We start from the raw sequence: 19,005 nt of genomic DNA on the forward strand, positions 1-19,005 counted from the left end.
CAAAAACGACTACTACTACTACTGCTGCTGCTGCTGCTGTGTAAGATAGTTATATGTAATAATAATAGCAATAAATAGTAGAAGTTGTAGTTGTAATAGTAATTCTCTCTCTCTCTCTCTCTCTCTCTCTCTCTCTCTCTCTCTCTCTCTCTCTCTCTCTCTCTCTCTCTCTCTCTCTCTCTCTCGTACATGTTTTTTTTTTTCTCTCTGCCTCCTCCTCCTCCTCCTGTTTTTTTTTTTTTTCATGATGAATCTCTCTCTCTCTCTCTCTCTCTCTCTCTCTCTCTCTCTCTCTCTCTCTCTCTCTCTCTCTCTCTCTCTCTCTCTCTCTCTCTCTCTCTCTCTCTCTCTCTCTCTACTAATACAACAACAATAACAACAACAACAACAACAACCAAACCAACAACAATTACTACTACTACTACTGCTACTACTACTATTTCTTCTTCACTTTCTCCTCTTCGTCTAATACCCCTACTCTTCTATTCTCTTCTCTTCTCTTCTCTTCTCTTCTCTTCTCTTCTTCTTCTTCGTATTATTATTATTATTATTATTATTATTATTATTATTATTATTATTATTATTATTATTATTATTATTATTACAAGTGGTGCATGTTATTAATGTGATTAAAATTATAAGTAAAACAATAGATAAAAGAGTGCAAAATTATAAATGACACAACAGTTAAACGAACAAAATGAAAGTAAAACGATAGATAAAAGAGTGGAAAATTACAAATGAGACAGTAGTTAAATGAATAAAATGAAAGTAAAACGATAGATAAAAAGTGTGAAACTATAAATGAGACAGTATAGAATAGAGAATTACATGTAAGAAAGGCGTGCTGGTGATTTGTACAGTGAATTGTTTGTTGAAAAGATAAGTGAACAGTATTTTTTTTCTTTTTTATACATTCGTATGGACGGTGCATTCCTTATAGAAGGAGGAAGGCACCTCCAGAATTTTGGTCCATCAACCAGCAGAGACCTCGCTCCAGTACAGGTGTTGGTGTTAGGCTCATACACATTATGTTGTTGTCTAGTGGGGGCAGTACAGACATCACTCACTCTCGGCAGGCAGAATAAGTGGTTAGGGATATTGCCATGGATAATATTGTAGGTAACAATGCCTTTCAACCAGCCAAGTTCTCTCAGAAAAGGTGTGGCGTGGTCAAATTTGGCACCGCTGCTTAATGTAACTTTTGCAGCAAAGTTTTGAAGCTTTTGAGTTTGTTGTGTAAGAGTGATATTTGTTGTTCCCCATATCCTTATTCCATAGTTGATGATGCTTAGTACTAGTGTTTGCACGAGAGTAATTATTGCTCTCCTGTTAAAACAATCCTTGCTTCTATCAATATGTAATATGGTGCTAAAAATTTTCTTACTCATCTTATTTACATGAGTATTAAAAGTTATATGAGAGTCAAAGTAAACACCTAAGTTTTTCAGGGAGCAGCTGGGGAGCATCTTAGTGTCAGCAACTTGTAAGCAAGTGTTGGGTGGAATCTGAGATACGAGACCTTTGCTGTCGACAAACACACATTGTGTCTTTGTAGTGTTTAGCATTAATCCATTTCAATGAAAATATCCCTTAGCTTGAGATAGAGCCACCTCTCCCCTGTGAACGAGTTCGTAAATGCCGGTAATTTCTCCTTTGTGAATGAGCTGCGTGTCATCAGCGTACTGTGTGACCAGACAGTCGGGGATGTGCTGCGAGAGGTCATTCACGAATATTGAAAACAATAGTAGACCGAGGACTGACCCTTGCAGAACGCCATAAGCAACGTCAAGTTTCTTAGAGACATGTTTGCATATTCTGACTGATTGTGTTCTATTGAGAAGGTAGCTGTGGAACCAAAAGGAATCGATTCGCAACATTCTGAATTTCCTTAACATTTTATGATTTGCGCTGTCAAATGCTTTAGACAAGTCACACAGCGTTACTAATGAGATATTTTTTTCCTGTCAATAGTTTCAAACAGTGAATTACACAAAATAAGAAGAACGATTTCTGTAGAGAGCTTAGGTCTGAACCCGTGTTGTGTCTTACTAAGCAGATCATTGTGCTCGAGGTATGAGATGAGCTGACCACCAATAACTTTCTCAAGAACCTGAGAGATAATTGGTAGAAGAGATATTGGATGATATTTTTTTTGGTTCCATAACATCTCATGTCTTGAAAGTAGGAACTACAATGGCGTGTTTCCAGGATTCAGGGAACATTCCTGTTACAATTGACGAGTTGACTACACACGTAAGGTACGGGATTATGACTGGCAAGGAAACAGTGAAGCTGTAGAAAGGGAAGAGGATGTGTAGATCAGGTTTTTGCTGTTAGGCAGCAGTGTGGAATGTCTTTTGGAAAGGGAAGGAAGTGCAGCTTTTTGGCGGTGAAGGACTTGGGGAAAGTGTGTGACAGGACTGGTAAGAAAAGTATGGGACGTTTTCAAAGTTTGTAGAGTTGGAGGCAGCTTGTTGGAAGGAGGGAAGCGTTTCTGTGTATATGGCAGGGCATGTGTGTGAGAGTGGGTGGTGGAGTGAGTGGAGGGAGGCATGCAAGATTAAATGGAGAGGAGGTGGAAGAGGTGGATTGTTTCAAGTACTTGGGATCAAGTCACAGTGGACACAAGAGTTGAGACAGAGGTGAAGTGCGGAGTGAAAGAAGCAGGAAAAGTTCTTGATGGACTAAGAAAGATCCTCAAGCAAAGGACACTGGGTGTGAGTGTACAGAGAGAGAGAGAGAGAGAGAGAGAGAGAGAGAGAGAGAGAGAGAGTTATATGTGGGAATAGTGGTATCCGCTGTGCTGTGTGATGCTGAAACATGGAACACGGGAGTAGCGGAGAAGAAACTGTTAAGTGTGCTGGAAACCAAGTGTTGGAGGAGTGTGTGTGTGTGTGTGTGTGTGTGTGTGTGTGTGTGGAGTAACGTGGTGGGATCGATAGAATAAGAAATGACGAGGTGAAAAGTATTGGTGTTTTGAGAGAGTTGCCTGGATAGTACATGTTTGTGTTGTGATGCTTTAATTGGCCTGTGGAGAGAATGCAAAAGAGAATGGTAGGCCTATATAGATACCAGGGAATACATTATTATTATTATTATTATTATTATTATTATTATTATTATTATTATTATTATTATTTGTTGTTGTTGTTGTTGTTGTTGTTGGTGTTGTTGTTAGTAGTTTCTTCAGTTTTTTTAATTTTAATTAATTAGTTAATTAATTAGAAGAGGGGGACAGCTGAATGTCACTGAAGAAGAGCGGATAGTTGTCTGGAAGTTTTATTTACCAGAAAGAAACGGACGTGATTTTGTATTTACCCTGCTGTGCAACTGTGGACACAGGTACGAAACGTGACGGTGACGGCAATTGTGGCAGCCTGATGGCACTGCTCGGTGTGACAGGTGTAATGAACCCTCAGTGCTGCACACGGAACAGTTTATTCTGAGTCCGGTCACGTCTATAATTATATAAAACACTCAACACCATAAGTATGTTGTTTTGTTGTACCGTCACTTTTGTAGCATCAGTTTGGGCTGCTCATTACAAATGTCATCACGCTCTGTCTGCTGCACACTTAATGTATTGTACACTTACGTATATTAGTGATGTGGCGGTATAACCTCGATATCCAGGATCAGGGTGTTGAGTCTGTTGTGGTACCAAGAGCTCTTGTCCGCTGCAGTGTGGCTGGTGAGTTGTGTTGGTTATGTAACGCTGAGGGGATGGTGTCCTGAGGGGACAGTGTCGGGGTGAGAGGCGGCCATTTTGTGGTTGGTGCCGCGGTGGTGTTGTGGTGTTACTGGTGTCCTTGGGGAAGGTGTTGTGGTGTTACAGGTGATCTATGGTGATGGTGGTGATGTCTTGTGAGGTTTGAGGAGGTAGAATACAGGAATTGTTATTTGGGGACGCGGTGACAGCGTCTGGGGAAATTCCCGCAGATGGGAAAAATATTTCAGCGGTCTTTGAAGGAGTAGAAGGGTTTTAGTGGTTTGTGAAGTGACGGGAATGTCAGGTATTGATGTGCATAGCCTCTGAGCAATAAGGGAGGCGATATAAGAGCCTCAGTAAAAGGGGGAATCTATGGTGAGTGAGTGAGTGGGATTTATCCTGTGTTGGTCTAGGCTAGAAATTTGTTCCCTAATATCCTTTAATGTGTACTACCTCAATTTGTTTGTGAGTTAACATTATCATTAGTATATCCTGTTATTATATAGAATAGCTGTGTTTTCCTCCCCAACATTGATGAGGCAGTGAGGTGATTTCTGGCGTGCTGTGCCGAGGTGAGGGTTTGTGAGAGGGTTTGATAGCTGGCGATTTCTGATAGGTCGGCTAGGTGCTCGAGGCCTTTAAAAATCCACACCTTTAGAACTTTCTGGGATCAGTGTGCCGTCCACTTTCTTGGAAAGATGACCGGGATCGTGACACGTATTGGGGCTTTGTGAATGAGCGTGGGCGACGGGTGCAGAACACAGGTCTGTGTGTGTTGGTGGCGACCACCCTTCTGCCGTTAGGAGTGTGGCGAACACCACAACACCTGACCACCACAAGGGTTTCATTATGGCACTAACCATAGGTCACTAGCTTTTAGTGTAAACACCCTCACGACTCACTCTCCCACCTGCTCCTCCTCTTCCCTCTCACCTTCACTCCTTCACTTCTTCCTTCTCATCTTCACTCCTTCACTTCCTCCCCTTCCTTCCCCGCCTCCTCTATCCTCTCATCTTCACTCCTTCATCTTCTCATCTTCACTCTTTCACTTCCTCCCCCGCAAGCGGTAACAGCAGTGCTACTAAGGGACTACAAGTCAGGAGCCGTGATGGTCTGAACTCTGCATTTCCTGACAGACGTATGAATTGCTCTTTGTGACTGAAGTGAGAAAGCATCTGCAGGAGGTAACTCAGCCCTTCAAAGGATACTTTCACCATGGAGAGGTTACTGTGGCACTGAAACGGACACGGAATCAGTTTCTCTTCAACAGTGATTCCGCTGATGGCAGTGATGTCTTGAAAGATTATTTTGCTGAGCTGCAGGCGAGTGACACAATGTGAATGGAATTTGAGTCATTGCAGCCAGGAACCGTTTGTAGCAGTACATATTGTCATGATCACTCACTATTGTTGCTGTGTTTGTAATTATCATGTTATTTTATTAGATAATATTATGTGTGTGTGTGTGTGTGTGTGTGTGTTTGTGTTGTGTTTGTGTTGTGTTGTGTTGTGTTGTGTGTTGTGTTGTGTTTGTGTTTGTGTTGTGTTGTGTGGTGTGTGATGAAAGATGATCCTCTCTCCCCAAAGAGGTCCTCTTTCGTGTGTGTGTTGTGTTGTGTTGTGTTGTGTGTGATGAAAGATGATCCTCTCTCCCCAAAGAGGTCCTCTTCCGTGTGTGTGTTGTGTTGTGTTTGTGTTGTGTTGTGTTGTGTTGTGTGTGATGAAAGATGATCCTCTCTCCCCAAAGAGGTCCTCTTCCGTGTGTGTTGTGTTGTGTTGTGTTGTGTTGTGTTGTGTGTGATGAAAGAAGCTCCTTTCTCCCCAAAAAGGTTCTCTTCCGTGTGTTGTGTTGTGTTAGTGTAAGTAAAGCGATGATACAACGATGATTACATGATGCAATGCGTCCCACGATGATAATACACGATGATAATACACGATGCGTTCCACGATGATAATACACGATGATAATACACGATGCGTTCCACGATGATAATACACGATGATAATACACGATGATAATACACGATGATGATACACGATGCGTTCCACGATGATAATACACGATGATAATACACGATGATAATACACGATGCGTTCCACGATGATAATACACGATGATAATACACGATGATGATACACGATGCGTTCCACGATGATAATACACGATGATAATACACGATGATAATACACAATGATGATACACGATGCGTTCCACGATGATAATACACGATGATAATACACGATGATAATACACGATGCGTTCCACGATGATAATACACGATGATAATACACGATGATAATACACGATGCGTTCCACGATGATAATACACGATGATAATACACGATGCGTTCCACGATGATAATACACGATGATAATACACGATGATAATACACGATGCGTTCCACGATGATAATACACGATGATAATACACAATGATGATACACGATGATAATACACAATGATGATACACGATGCGTTCCACAATGATGATACACGATGCGTTCCACAATGATGATACACGATGCGTTCCACAATGATGATACACGATGCGTTCCACAATGATGATACACGATGCGTTCCACAATGATGATACACGATGCGTTCCACGATGATAATACACGATGCGTTCCACAATGATGATACACGATGCGTTCCACAATGATGATACACGATACATAGAGGCGAACCCTTCTCTCCTTCAGGGTCCATTTAAATCCAATGGGCAATGGCGTCGACGCTTGCAGCCCCTCACAGTGAACGCGAGGTCATGGTGACCAAGAGCCACCCACCATTCGCCGGACACTGCCATGGAGGAAGCACAGTCCTCCCCTAAAGGGCTCCTGGGCTGGCAGTATTTGCCGTAGGGTGTGTGGTGGCGTCTCCTTGGGCTGTCAGGGGCTGCGAGTGACACTAACAATTTCGTAGGTGGAGCAGAAGAGGAGGCTGGCGTGGACCTTGGGCCCAGATCCAGCCAGCTCCAGTCGGCCGCCTGCTCCTCCACCGCGTCCACCAAGTCTTTCCCCGGCCTGAATAAATTTGGTCCCAAGTTTCCGAAAGTGATTTAATTTTGCAGCGAAAAGAAAATTGCCGACTTGCGATGAAAAATGAGTTGGGTTGACGCGAGTCGAGGAACCAGTTTGCCAGCGAGGCGAGGTGGGAACCTTTTGCTGTGAGCGCCTCGGGTGTTGCCTCTGTGTTTGTTGCCCTCAAATGTGCGTGTGTCTGTGAGGCAATCATTCATTAAGGCAGTGAGCTCTGCCTGCCTGTTCTGCCCTCTTCAAGCGAGTTAGCATTAGAGAAAACATGAAGGATGTTGTGTGTGACTGTCAAATGTGATCCAGCAGGTCTCACACTTTGAGATCAGTCTCTTGGTCTTCAAAGGAGGAACCGCCTGGAAACACTGCCTGTATCTTTCTCTGCACCAGTCTTCCTAGCATTTAACTTTTCATTAGTGTTCATTGTTTTGATGTAGCAATTCGAATTCCTTTTATTTTCAAATTCCACTACGTAACGTGTAATGCTTCAGCTTAACAAACACAGAGATAGATATACTATAGTTTATCTTACACAAGGGATCGTTTTCTGTCTCATCACAAAAAAAAAACTGAGCAATTTCTGGATATACTGACATATTATGAACTCAGTGTAACAATCATTACGCCAAGTGGCTGATGATAAGTACTTACTACTACTACTACTACTACTACTACTACTACTACTACTGCTACAAGTAGTGCTAGCAGTGTTATGGACACTGAAGACTTAGACGTATTGTAAAGTCTCGAATGCCATTAAATGGCAATAAAAAAAAAGAGGTTACATAAATTTGCGACTTGGTACAAGTTCGATAATTTTCATTACGAGGTATATTATTGTTATTAATATTATTAGTAGTAGCAGCAGTATTAACAATCCCTTTGGCTAAAAGCAGTCACAGTGGAATAAAGTGAGTATTTCCCTTTGCTTATACAATCAGTGGTTCACACATCGCCCACATAATATATACGCCTTCCTGCAGCCTCCCTCGTGTTCCCACGTGTCCATGTCTGTCCGTCTCTGTGCTGCTTCACATTCCTTCCTTCACTGTCATCTATGGTGGTCTTATTACTATGCAACTCTTTATAGAGAGGTTAATTATTGATGGAAGGCGACTGACGAGAGAAGGTGTCAGCAATGCAACAATGGAAGCACCACGCACATCGAGAAATTGCTTAACATTCAAATCTCTGAAGCTCAAAACTCTGCGAGAGCCCAATGGTTGTGCTCTACACCGCTGGATGGGAAATTGTTTTCATTCTTTTGTGTACATCATTGCCCTAATGACTGATATCACAACATGTAAAAGTCATTGTAAAATTAGCTAAACATCGGTAAACATTTAACTGGACAAATAAAAGTCTATAGTAAGAGAGCATAGAGTAACACAAAGGTAAAGCACGAAATTAAAGTGCAAATACAGATAAATAAAATTTTAGTAAAATTTAATAATACGTTGTCATAAGCCATAGTAAAACCAAGATTATAGTGAAAAAATAAATAAATAAATAAATTACATAAAAAGTACTATCATATTTAATGACAGTGTCTTGAGGCAGCTATGACAGCAAGTGTCTGCCACCGAGAAATATGCACAGTGTTATATTAGTGTTGGTCATTAATCCATTCTTGAGAAAATATTCTTTTGCCTTAACAAGAATGGTTTGGTCTTCTTTAATGATATTCTCTAGGTGTGCTGTAGCACACCTAGAGAAGAAACTGAGTGTCATTCGCGTACTGAACTAAAATACAGTCACTGGTGCACTTAGCCATGTCATTAACATGTATAGTGGACAGTACTGGTCCAAGAATGGAGTCTTGAGGGACACTGAAATGGACATTTACTTTAGCAGGTGTTGCCCTTTGCAGTTTGACTGACAGAGTCATATTGTATAAATAGTTGTTGAAGGAGTCTATGTTGAGGTGTCAGGGCTGACACTGTCCAATGCCTTAGACAAATCACACAGCGTCAACAATGACACTCTCTTGTGGTCAATATTATTGTAAATATTATCTGTTATAATAGTTAGCGCAGACTCAGTTAAGAGATGAGGTCTAAAACCATGCTGGCTGTTAGAAATGTATTTGTTATCCTCTGAAAATTCTAAAAGTTGTTGACATACAATTTTTTTCAAATAATTTGGAGAGCACCAGTAACAAAAAAAAAAAAAAAAAAAGAACATAAGAAATAAGGGAAGCTGCAAGAAGTGACCAGGCTTACACGTGGCAGTCCCTGTATGAAACACACCTACCTATTTCCATCTGTTATCCCATCCATAAACTTGTCTAATCTTCTCTTAAAGCTCTCTAGTGTCCTAGCACTAACTACATGATTACTGAGTCCGTTCCACTCATCTACCACTCTATTTGGGAACCAATTTCCTCCTATCTTTTTCCTATACCTAAATTTTTCAAGCTTGAACCCGTTATTTCTTGTTCTGTCCTGGTTGCTGATCCTAAGAATTTTGCTTACATCTCCCTTGTTATAACCCTTATACCACTTAAAAACTTCTATCAGGTCTCTTAACCTGCGTCTCTCTAAAGAATGTAAATTTAACAACTTCAATCTCGCCTCGTAAGGAATACTCCTCATCCCCTGTATCCTTTTAGTCATTCTCCTCTGTACTGATTCTAATAGACCTATATCTTTCCTGTAATGTGGGGACCAGAACTGCACAGCGTAGTCTAGATGAGGTCTGACCAGCGCCAAGTATAACTTTAATATTACTTCCGGCCTTCTACTTGTAAGACTCCTAAAAATTAATCCTAGTACCCTATTTGCCCTGTTTCTGGCTTCTATGCATTGTTTTCTTAGACGGAGTTCAGAGCTAACTATAACTCCTAAATCTTTCTCGTACCCTGTACCTACCAGAGTTTGGTTGTTTAATGTGTACCTATTGTGTGGGTTTCCTCTACCTACGCTAAGCACTTTGCATTTATTGATATTAAATTGCATTTGCCATCTGTCCGTCCATTCATTCATTTTATCTAAATCTGCCTGCAAGGCGATGGCATCCGATTCTGAACTAATTAATCTACCTATCTTTGTGTCATCCGCAAAAAGGAACAGGACGATAATTGTTTGAATCATTAAAATCACCTTTCTTTAGCAGAGGAACGACACATGCGTTTTTCCAAGCCTGAGGAAATACTCCGGTAACATTTGAGCCATTTATGACGCATGGCAGGTAAAATGCAATAGAATATAAGGCATCCTTGATAAATTTGAGCAAAATTCCATCTGAGCCCACAGAACGTGTTTGGTTAAGACTTTTTACTGTTAATATGAGTGTGTTGGTGTCTACTGGCTTGGGTCTGAATTTTTCAGTCACACTACTGCACTTTACAAAGAGAAGGGTCCAGGGGGGAGCACTGATTGCTCTGTACTGTCTGCTGCGTTGTCACATGCTGTCTTTCCTACATTGGCAAAGAAATTATTAAATTGTTCTGCTTTTTGAAAGACATTATGAAGTTCATATTTTTCTCGAGCTGCTTTTCTTGCCGGGAACTAATTATTTTATCACATTCCATATGGCCGATGAATTTTGTTTGCTCTTATTAGACTTTTTAAGATATATTTTTTTTTTTTAGCAGCACCAGTAAGAGACTTTATTTCTTTCTTTTCATTCGTGTATTGTTTTTGCAGACAAATATTGTGTCTGGCTCTCCTCGGCTTGGTGCGGGTGTCGTCACGCTGCCTCACTGCTACACGCAAACCCTCAGTGAGCCAAGGCGCTGCAGGTCTGCTTGCTGCCTTAGTTACTAAAGGAGTACACGCATCCAGACAACTCATAAAATTAGTATTAAAATATCAAGTTGTAGATCAACGTGGCCTGTGGTCAGTATTTGATCAAAATGATGGGGTTCTGGCAGGAGTAGTTCACAAAGCGTCCTTGTTATATTTACCAAGGTGACGAAAAGATTTTAGTTCATGCTCTCTCCGTCTTCTTGATATTTATTGTAATGCCAATTAGGTCATGATCAGGTGCTGGCCCGGGAACAACAGAGGTGGCCAAAACACTTTCTGGTTTATTAGTGATGATCACATCCAGCACTGTGGCTGTGCTTGACGTCATCCTAGTGGGCTCATTTATCATTGGTGTGAGTCTGATATTTCTGATAATACCATCAATTTTGTTTTTCTTAGAAAATAAACCATCATTAAAATCACATCAACATATAAAGCCATTTCTTACATACAGACATTTGTTTCAACACATCTTGGACATATTCAGAAGAGGAAGGTGTGGCCTTGGGGTGTCTTGAAACACAACCTATAATAAAAGCTGGCAACTTACTGCACTGTTCACTCGTCCATAAGTCCTGGACATGGGGTTGCTTAGGAGTAGGTAGTTTTATCACACTTACCTTCAGTTGCTTGCTTACATATATGCAGACTCCTCCTCCACGTCCACCACCTCACCTGTGTGTTGTAAAGTTAAATGTTCATCAGGAATCTCATTACGAAGCCACGTCTCGGTAACAAAACAAATCGATATTTCTTTCGTGTACAAGATGCTTAATGTCATCAAGGTTTGATTGCAAAGACTGGCTGTTTGTATGTTAAATAGTTATGAAATCGTTTTTAATATCAAACACATCGGCAGCATCTTCCCCGCCACATCCCTAACCGCTGTAGTAACTAGATTGGCGAGATTTGTGTCCAAGTGTATGGCTTCCTTCACACCTCAGCCTGTGGTCGTGTCTACACGTCAACTGTTTGTGGTTGAATTCACCGATATTGTGGCATCCTGGTTTCTTCTGATTATGCTGCTGCATATTTGTGGATGTAAAGATTCTTCGGCAGTGTGTGCTGTGCGTATTGTGTAGTGAAAATGTTGCTTAGGAGTGTGTTTACCTGAGTGTATTTGGTGTGTGTGCTCCTGTCACGAGCCGTGTGCCAGTAAATCTAGAGGATGGCAGGCTCGGACACACAAAATGCTTCAACTTAAAACACTAGGAACCCCAACAACGATATATAATATATATATATATATATATATATATATATATATATATATATATATATATATATATATATATATATATATATATATATATATATATATATATATATATATATATATATATATATATATATATATATATATATATATATATATATATATATATATATATATATATATATATATATATATATATATATATATATATATATATATATATATATATATATATATATATATATATATATATATATATATATATATATATATATATATATATATATATATATATATATATATATATATATATATATATATATATATATATATATATATATATATATATATATATATATATACATACATATATATATATATATATATATATATATATATATATATATATATATATATATATATATATATATATATATATATATATATATATATATATACATACATACATACATACATACATACATACATACATACATACATACATACATACATACATACATACATACATACATACATACATACATACATACATACATACATACATACATACATACATACATACATATATATATATATATATATATATATATATATATATATATATATATATATATATATATATATATATATATATATATATATATATATATATATATATATATATATATATATATATATATATATATATATATATATTGAATAGGAACAATAAAAATAAAAAAAAGAACAAGAATGAAGCAGGACAATAAATTAACAATATATAGTATGAAATACTTGTAGTGATGGCACGGGCTCAGCAGTTGTCTATGCGTGTGTGTGTGTGTGTGCGAGTGTGGCGTGAGTGTAGCACTTGTATAACGAGGGTGTGCGCAGGTGTAACGTGTGGCGTGGCGACGTGAGGGTAGCACAGGTGTAATGAGTGGAGACGTGAATGTGTGTGCACGAGTGTTGTGAGTGTTCTGCTATGCTTGTGTGAAAGATGACCCAGAATCCAAGCTCCCGGGAGAGGGAAGTAGATCCTCTGCTGTGTGTAGTAGACTCCTGAGGTGTCGACCATAAGGCAGGAGGTGGCTTGGGTTTGGTGCCCGAGGCTTGAGTCTGAAGCCCCGATGTAAGTGGAGCGGTAGATCGAGATTCCCAACCTGCGGGCGTCTCCAGGAGTGGCGGATGAGGGAGCCAAGTCCCATGAGCTCGAGGGCTGTTATAATATATATATATATATATATATATATATATATATATATATATATATATATATATATATATATATATATATATATATATATATATATATATATATATATATATATATATATATATATATATATATATATATATATATATATATACAGTTGTAATTTACGTAAATCCTTATGAACGTGTTGTTTCTCGTTACTCAGAAGACATGGACGCACACCCACCCACCCACTCACACCAACGCGAACTCACCCACCCATCTTGGCATATACACACACACACACACACACACACACACACACACACACACACACCGTCCAGCCCTCAATCGTTCGTCAGGAAAGCTTATCTTCACAACCTAGATATAAAGGTGTGTTGGTTCTCGAGGATGAGTGGATTAAGCGTGACTCAAGCCATCGGGCGCCTCACGAAGAGACAAGCAGCGATTCGTCTGGCTGAGGAGACTAGACGGCAGCTCTCTGGCTTGAAATGCTGCGTCACAACGTCCACGGAGGCTGCAATCAACATGTCAACGTTCATCATGTCACTTTTTTTTTTTTTTTTAGGTTAGAAGTTTGAAATTTTAAATGCCTAAAATGAAAATTACTAGATAAGTTTTATAAACATTATGATCTTTATAACTATAACTATAACTATAACTATATATATATATATATATATATATATATATATATATATATATATATATATATATATATATATATATATATATATATATATATATATATATATATATATATATATATATATATATATATATATTTATTTATTTATTTATTCAATATTATAGTGACAAGAAAATATCTTGAAATGAAATGTACAATGTGTTCCTTTCGTAACGTAAATATTCAACATGCATAGAAAAATCTAAAGATGAAATGATTTTGCAATATCTGAGGATTTCACTAATGTTTTGTTGGTAGCCTTGTAGTTGTTCAATGACAGAACAAAGCGAGAAACTCACAAATAAGTTAATCAGTAACTGCCAGGAGGAGAGTGTTGAGAATGAGGGTCTTGCATGTCAGGCTGCGATCATTGCTGGCCGTAACAGTCCAGACGTTAGTAATGCCATATTCATTAAGGCGGCAGGTGGGGAGGTGCGGCTATGAATGTGCTTCCCTGCACGGCTGTTGGCTGGAGGCTTACGGTGCAGTGCCGCAAACCTAAGGGGGTTCTCCATTGCAGCATCAACCCGACCTGAGCCGACTGCGGGAGTGACAAATGGTTCCCTGGACGCCGTGTGTCACCGGATTGCAGGCGAGCGTCAGGCGGACTATGAGTCGGGACGCTGCCAAGTCTGTTGACCAGAACCTGACCAGGAAAATTTAAGAAGCGTGGCCTTGACCTTGCTCAGCAGTTGTGCCCTCACCTGACCTACGTTATGTTGCTCTGCGTTAATTGTTTCTGGCAAAGTGAGTTAGTGCAGCCGTGCCTTCAGTGTGTCACCATAATTTGCAAGCAGTCGATTTCCTGCTCTACTTTACCAGGTGGTATTTGTTTTGAAAGAGAGTTGAGAAGTGGATTATGTCATGCTCTCAACCTAAATTTTATACTTCTTTATTCATAACTGCATCAACAGACCACCTGGGAAAAGTAATGCTTTGTGCCTCTGTTTGTTTTCATTTCACGACACGGTAGGAAGGGAGAGCACGTCCACAGAGCAAAGAATTCAAGAGATACCTCTTGGAATTCTGGGAAAATAGGATGTGTATTTCTGGTCGTCCTTCAGAGAAGCTAATGTTATGCATGCGTATGCCATTTAAACTTAGCGAAGAAATTTAAGAAATACTTCTGGAAAATGTTTTAACGAACTCCTATCGTTAAATCTTCATAAGAAACGTTTGCACCATAAAGTAACGAAATTTTAAGCCTCACATCCAGCATCAGAGACCATAAGAGCCACAGCAAGGTGTATTCGAGGAACAGTGTTAAGATGTGCATAAACAAAGTAAAATATACGTAGTGCTGACAGGCATCACAGAAAAGAAAACTTGTAATAACATTCCAAAGGAAAAAAAACTTTTAACCAGTACAGTGTTGCGCTTTGTCAGAGATAGTGGTCTTGTCAGGCTGCATTTCTTTTTCCTAAGCTTTTTATTTACCCCGTAAAATGACAGAAAAAGGAAAATAACAAGTCGATTCATATATATATATATATATATATATATATATATATATATATATATATATATATATATATATATATATATATATATATATATATATATATATATATATATATATATATATTATTCCCATGGTCTGAATGCAAGTGTGGCTACCATGCGATTTTGATTCCAGGATTGTTTCCCTCCTCAGAGCTCACGATATCAGACTTGGGAAGCGGAATTTTACTTTTATATTTTTTAAAGCTTTTAATCTCACCTCTACATATACTTTCACAACCTTACCGTATGTGCAATAAATAAGTACGTCTTTACATTATAAATACCTATAAATAAACGAGAACTGTACTTTCAGGTAAAAGGCTGGATGTACATCTGGCAACACCTTACGTCTCAAGGCCATGGCTGCTACGTACACCCGCAATTATCAAAGAATATAACATACTATGAATTTTGTGACTTACAGTTTTCCTTTCTGGTTACTCTGAAGTCTCATTTCCTATTTACTATGCCTTACTGATTATAGATTTGAGAAATAATTTCTACTTTCAACCTCGCAACATAGGTGGAAATACAGAAGCAGGCAGGGAGTTCCAGAGTTTACCAGAGAAGGGCATGAATGATTGAGAATACTGGGTAACTCTTGCATTTGAGAGGTGGACAGAAGAGGGATGAGAGAAAGAAGAAAGTCTTGTGCAGCGAGGCCGAGGGAGGAGGGGAGACATGCAGTTAGCAAGATCAGAAGAGCAGTTGGCATGAAAATAGCGGTAGAAGATAACAAGAGATGCAACATTGCGGCGATGAAAAAGAGGCTGAAGACAGTCAGTTAGAGAAGAGGAGTTGATGAGACGAAAGGCTTTTGATTCCACTCTGTCTAAAAGAGCGGTATGAGTGGAACCCCCCAATAAATGTGAAGCATAGCCTTTACATGGACGGATAAGGCCCCTGTACACAGCAGCTTGGGGGTAGGGGGTGAAAAAAAAAAAAAAAAAACTAGCGGAGAAGACCCAGAACGCCTAATTTCATAGAAGCTGTTTTACCTAGAGATGAGATGTGAAGTTTCAAGTAAAGGACAAACCAAGAATGTTCAGTGTAGAAGAGGGGGACGGTTGAGTGTCGCTGCAGAAGAGGGGATAGTTGTCTGAAAGCTTGTGTCGAGTTGATAGATGGAGGTATTGAGTTTTTGATGCACTGAACAATACTAAGTTTGCTCTGCCCTAATTAGAAATTTTAGAGAGATCAGAAGTCAGGCGTTCTGTGGTTTCGCTTCATGAACTGAAGGGTTGGATGTCTATGAGAAGACGTAGAAAAATGCAGGGTGGTATCATCAGCGTAGGAGTGGATAGGACAAGAAGTTTGGTTTAGAAGATAATTGATGAATAATAGGAAGAGAGTGGGTGACAGGACAGAACCCTGAGGAGCACCACTGTTAATAGATTTAGGAAAAAAACAGTGATCGTCTACCACAGCAGCAATAGAACGGTCAGAAAGGAAACTTGAGATGAAGTTACAGAGAGAAGGATCGAAGCCGTAGGAGGATAGTTTGGAAATGAAAGCTTTGTGCCATATTCTTTCAAAAGCTTTTGATATGTCTAAGGAAACAGCAAACGTTTCACAAAAATCTCTAAACGAGGATGACCAAGACTCAGTAAGGAAAGCCAGAAGATCACCAGTAGAGCGGCCTTGACAGAACCCATACTGACGACCAGACAGAAGGTTGTAAAGTGATAGATGTTTAAGAATGTTCCTGTTGATGATAAATTAAAAAGTTTAGAAAGGCAGGAAATTAAAGCAACAGGGCGGTAGTTTGAGGGATTAGAACGGTCATCCTTTTTTGGGAACAGGCTGAATGTAGGCAAACTTCCAGCAAGAAGGAAAGGTAGATGTTAACAGACAGAGTTGAAAGAGTTTGACTATTCAAGGTGCAAGCACTGAGGCACAGTTTCTGAGAACAATAGGAGGGACCCCATCAGGTCCATAAGCCTTCCGAGGTTAGCCAGGGCATGGAAAACATCATTGTGAAGACTTTTAATAGGTAGCATGAAGTAGTCAGAGGGTGGAGGAAAGGGAGGAACAAACCCTGAATCGTCCAAGGTAGAGTTTTTAGTAAAGGTTTGAGCGAAGACTTGGCATGGTCCCTGGCAGAAATATGAAGCGCAGAGATTCTGGTGATTGAGGGATCAAGTACCTTTAGTGGGCTGCCTCTCCATCATGTATAGCACGAGAAAAGTCTTGCAAGGTTTGGAAGGTTTAGGTTGAGAAAAAGAGTGAGGAATGTACGCCTCCATGCCAGACACTATCACTTTTGTTATGCTCTCAGCATAACGGTAATGTCGAGGGTTAACCTTTCGTAGTCAGTCTCAGTATTGCTTTTATTGGGATTGTCTACAACAGTTTTCATAGTCAATTCCTACTGAAAATTAGTGACAGTGACTCACTTCTCCCTTACGTCTTGCCGACCACTTTAGCGTTTCCTGTCAGTTGTCATTGTGATGGCCATCATAATAATACCTCGGAGTCTCCACCCGGGGAGGGGACCACAGATGTCCCCAGGTCGGACTGCTCTTCTTGTATCGACCCTAAGTGTCTTGACACCCCTCTCAACTTTTCTTCATTAAATTCTGCATCATTTGTGGTCTCAGATCTAATTTTCAATTTGTAGAACATCACCTCTCCTCTACTAAACCTCATCTTCTTTTCCTCACTGAAACATTGGCGTCTGAGGCAACTGACACACACACACACACACACACACACACACACACACACACACACACACACACACACACACACACACACACACACACACACACACACACACACACACACACACACACACAGAGAGAGAGAGAGAGAGAGAGAGAGAGAGAGAGAGAGAGAGAGAGAGAGAGGGCAAAGCAGACATTCTAAGTATAAATGGTTGTTGTTCACAGAAAAGGTTTCTCTAAAAAGGTGTGTGAGCTTTGTGTTTGCTCAGCAACACGTGTTTTACATAGCGACAGGAACACATGCTCCTCCTCCTCTTCCAAATCCTCCTCCTCCTCCTCCTCCTCCTCCTCCTCCTTCTCTTCCTCCTCCTCCTTTCCTTCCTTTTCCTCCTCTTCCTCTTCTTCCTCTTCCTACGTATTTCTTATAATTCTGCCAATTTTCTTTTCCATCATCATCATCTTGCTTCCCTGTTTCCTGTCTACCTTACATATATATATATATATATATATATATATATATATATATATATATATATATATATATATATATATATATATATATATATATATATATATATATATATATATATATATATATATATATATATATATATATATATATATATATATATATATATTTTTTTTTTTTTTTTTCTTTTCTTTTTTTTCACATTATGTCTGTTCCATGATGAACACTATTTTCATCATTATCATCATGATGTTTCTGCTCCTCGTCCTCCTCCTCCTCCTCCTCCTCCTCTTCCTACCGCTTACCTCTTTAAAAACTGATGTGTTTCCTCCTCCATCATTGCCATCAATGTCATCATCAATATCATCACCATTGTCAACATCATTACCATCATCATCGTCATCATCATCACCATTGTTATCTTCATAGTCACCACCACTAGTCATCACCACCCCTTCTATTAACTAGTCGTCACCATATCCGCCTTTTATCTACCTACTCACCGCTCACCAAAATAACCCACAGATCACACAAAACATGAGGCTAATCCTTCACTGTGATGTGGCAGCCTTGTCAATTGATTCTTCTACAAAATGTATATTCAAAGAAAAAAAAAAAACTATAACCTATGAGTCCTGTAGCTTCTTGTCGTTGTGCCAAGACAATGTCTAGTGCAACTTTCGGGTAGACTTTCTAAACATACCTCAAAATAGTCAAGTGTTTCAAATCTCTTAATGCCTGCATTATTTCT

The 19,005-nt window shown here is 39.2% G+C and overlaps 1 long non-coding RNA gene across 2 annotated transcripts in view; it reads left to right on the top strand.

Annotated features, from left to right (window-relative positions):
- LOC135096807 (uncharacterized) overlaps positions 1 to 15,074 on the top strand; it is a 46,634-nt gene extending 31,560 nt beyond the window's left edge. Inside the window, exon 3 of one of the 2 annotated variants that reach the window (XR_010265027.1) lies at positions 14,137 to 15,074. This is a non-coding gene — a long non-coding RNA (uncharacterized LOC135096807). Of the gene's footprint in view, positions 1 to 10,394; positions 10,954 to 14,136 lie in introns of those variants that run through there. The other variant, XR_010265026.1, reaches the window with a different exon arrangement.
- The last annotated feature ends 3,931 nt before the right edge of the window (positions 15,075 to 19,005 follow it).

Source organism: Scylla paramamosain, unplaced genomic scaffold, assembly GCF_035594125.1.
Source record: "Scylla paramamosain isolate STU-SP2022 unplaced genomic scaffold, ASM3559412v1 Contig7, whole genome shotgun sequence".
NCBI classification, from domain to species: domain Eukaryota; kingdom Metazoa; phylum Arthropoda; class Malacostraca; order Decapoda; family Portunidae; genus Scylla; species Scylla paramamosain.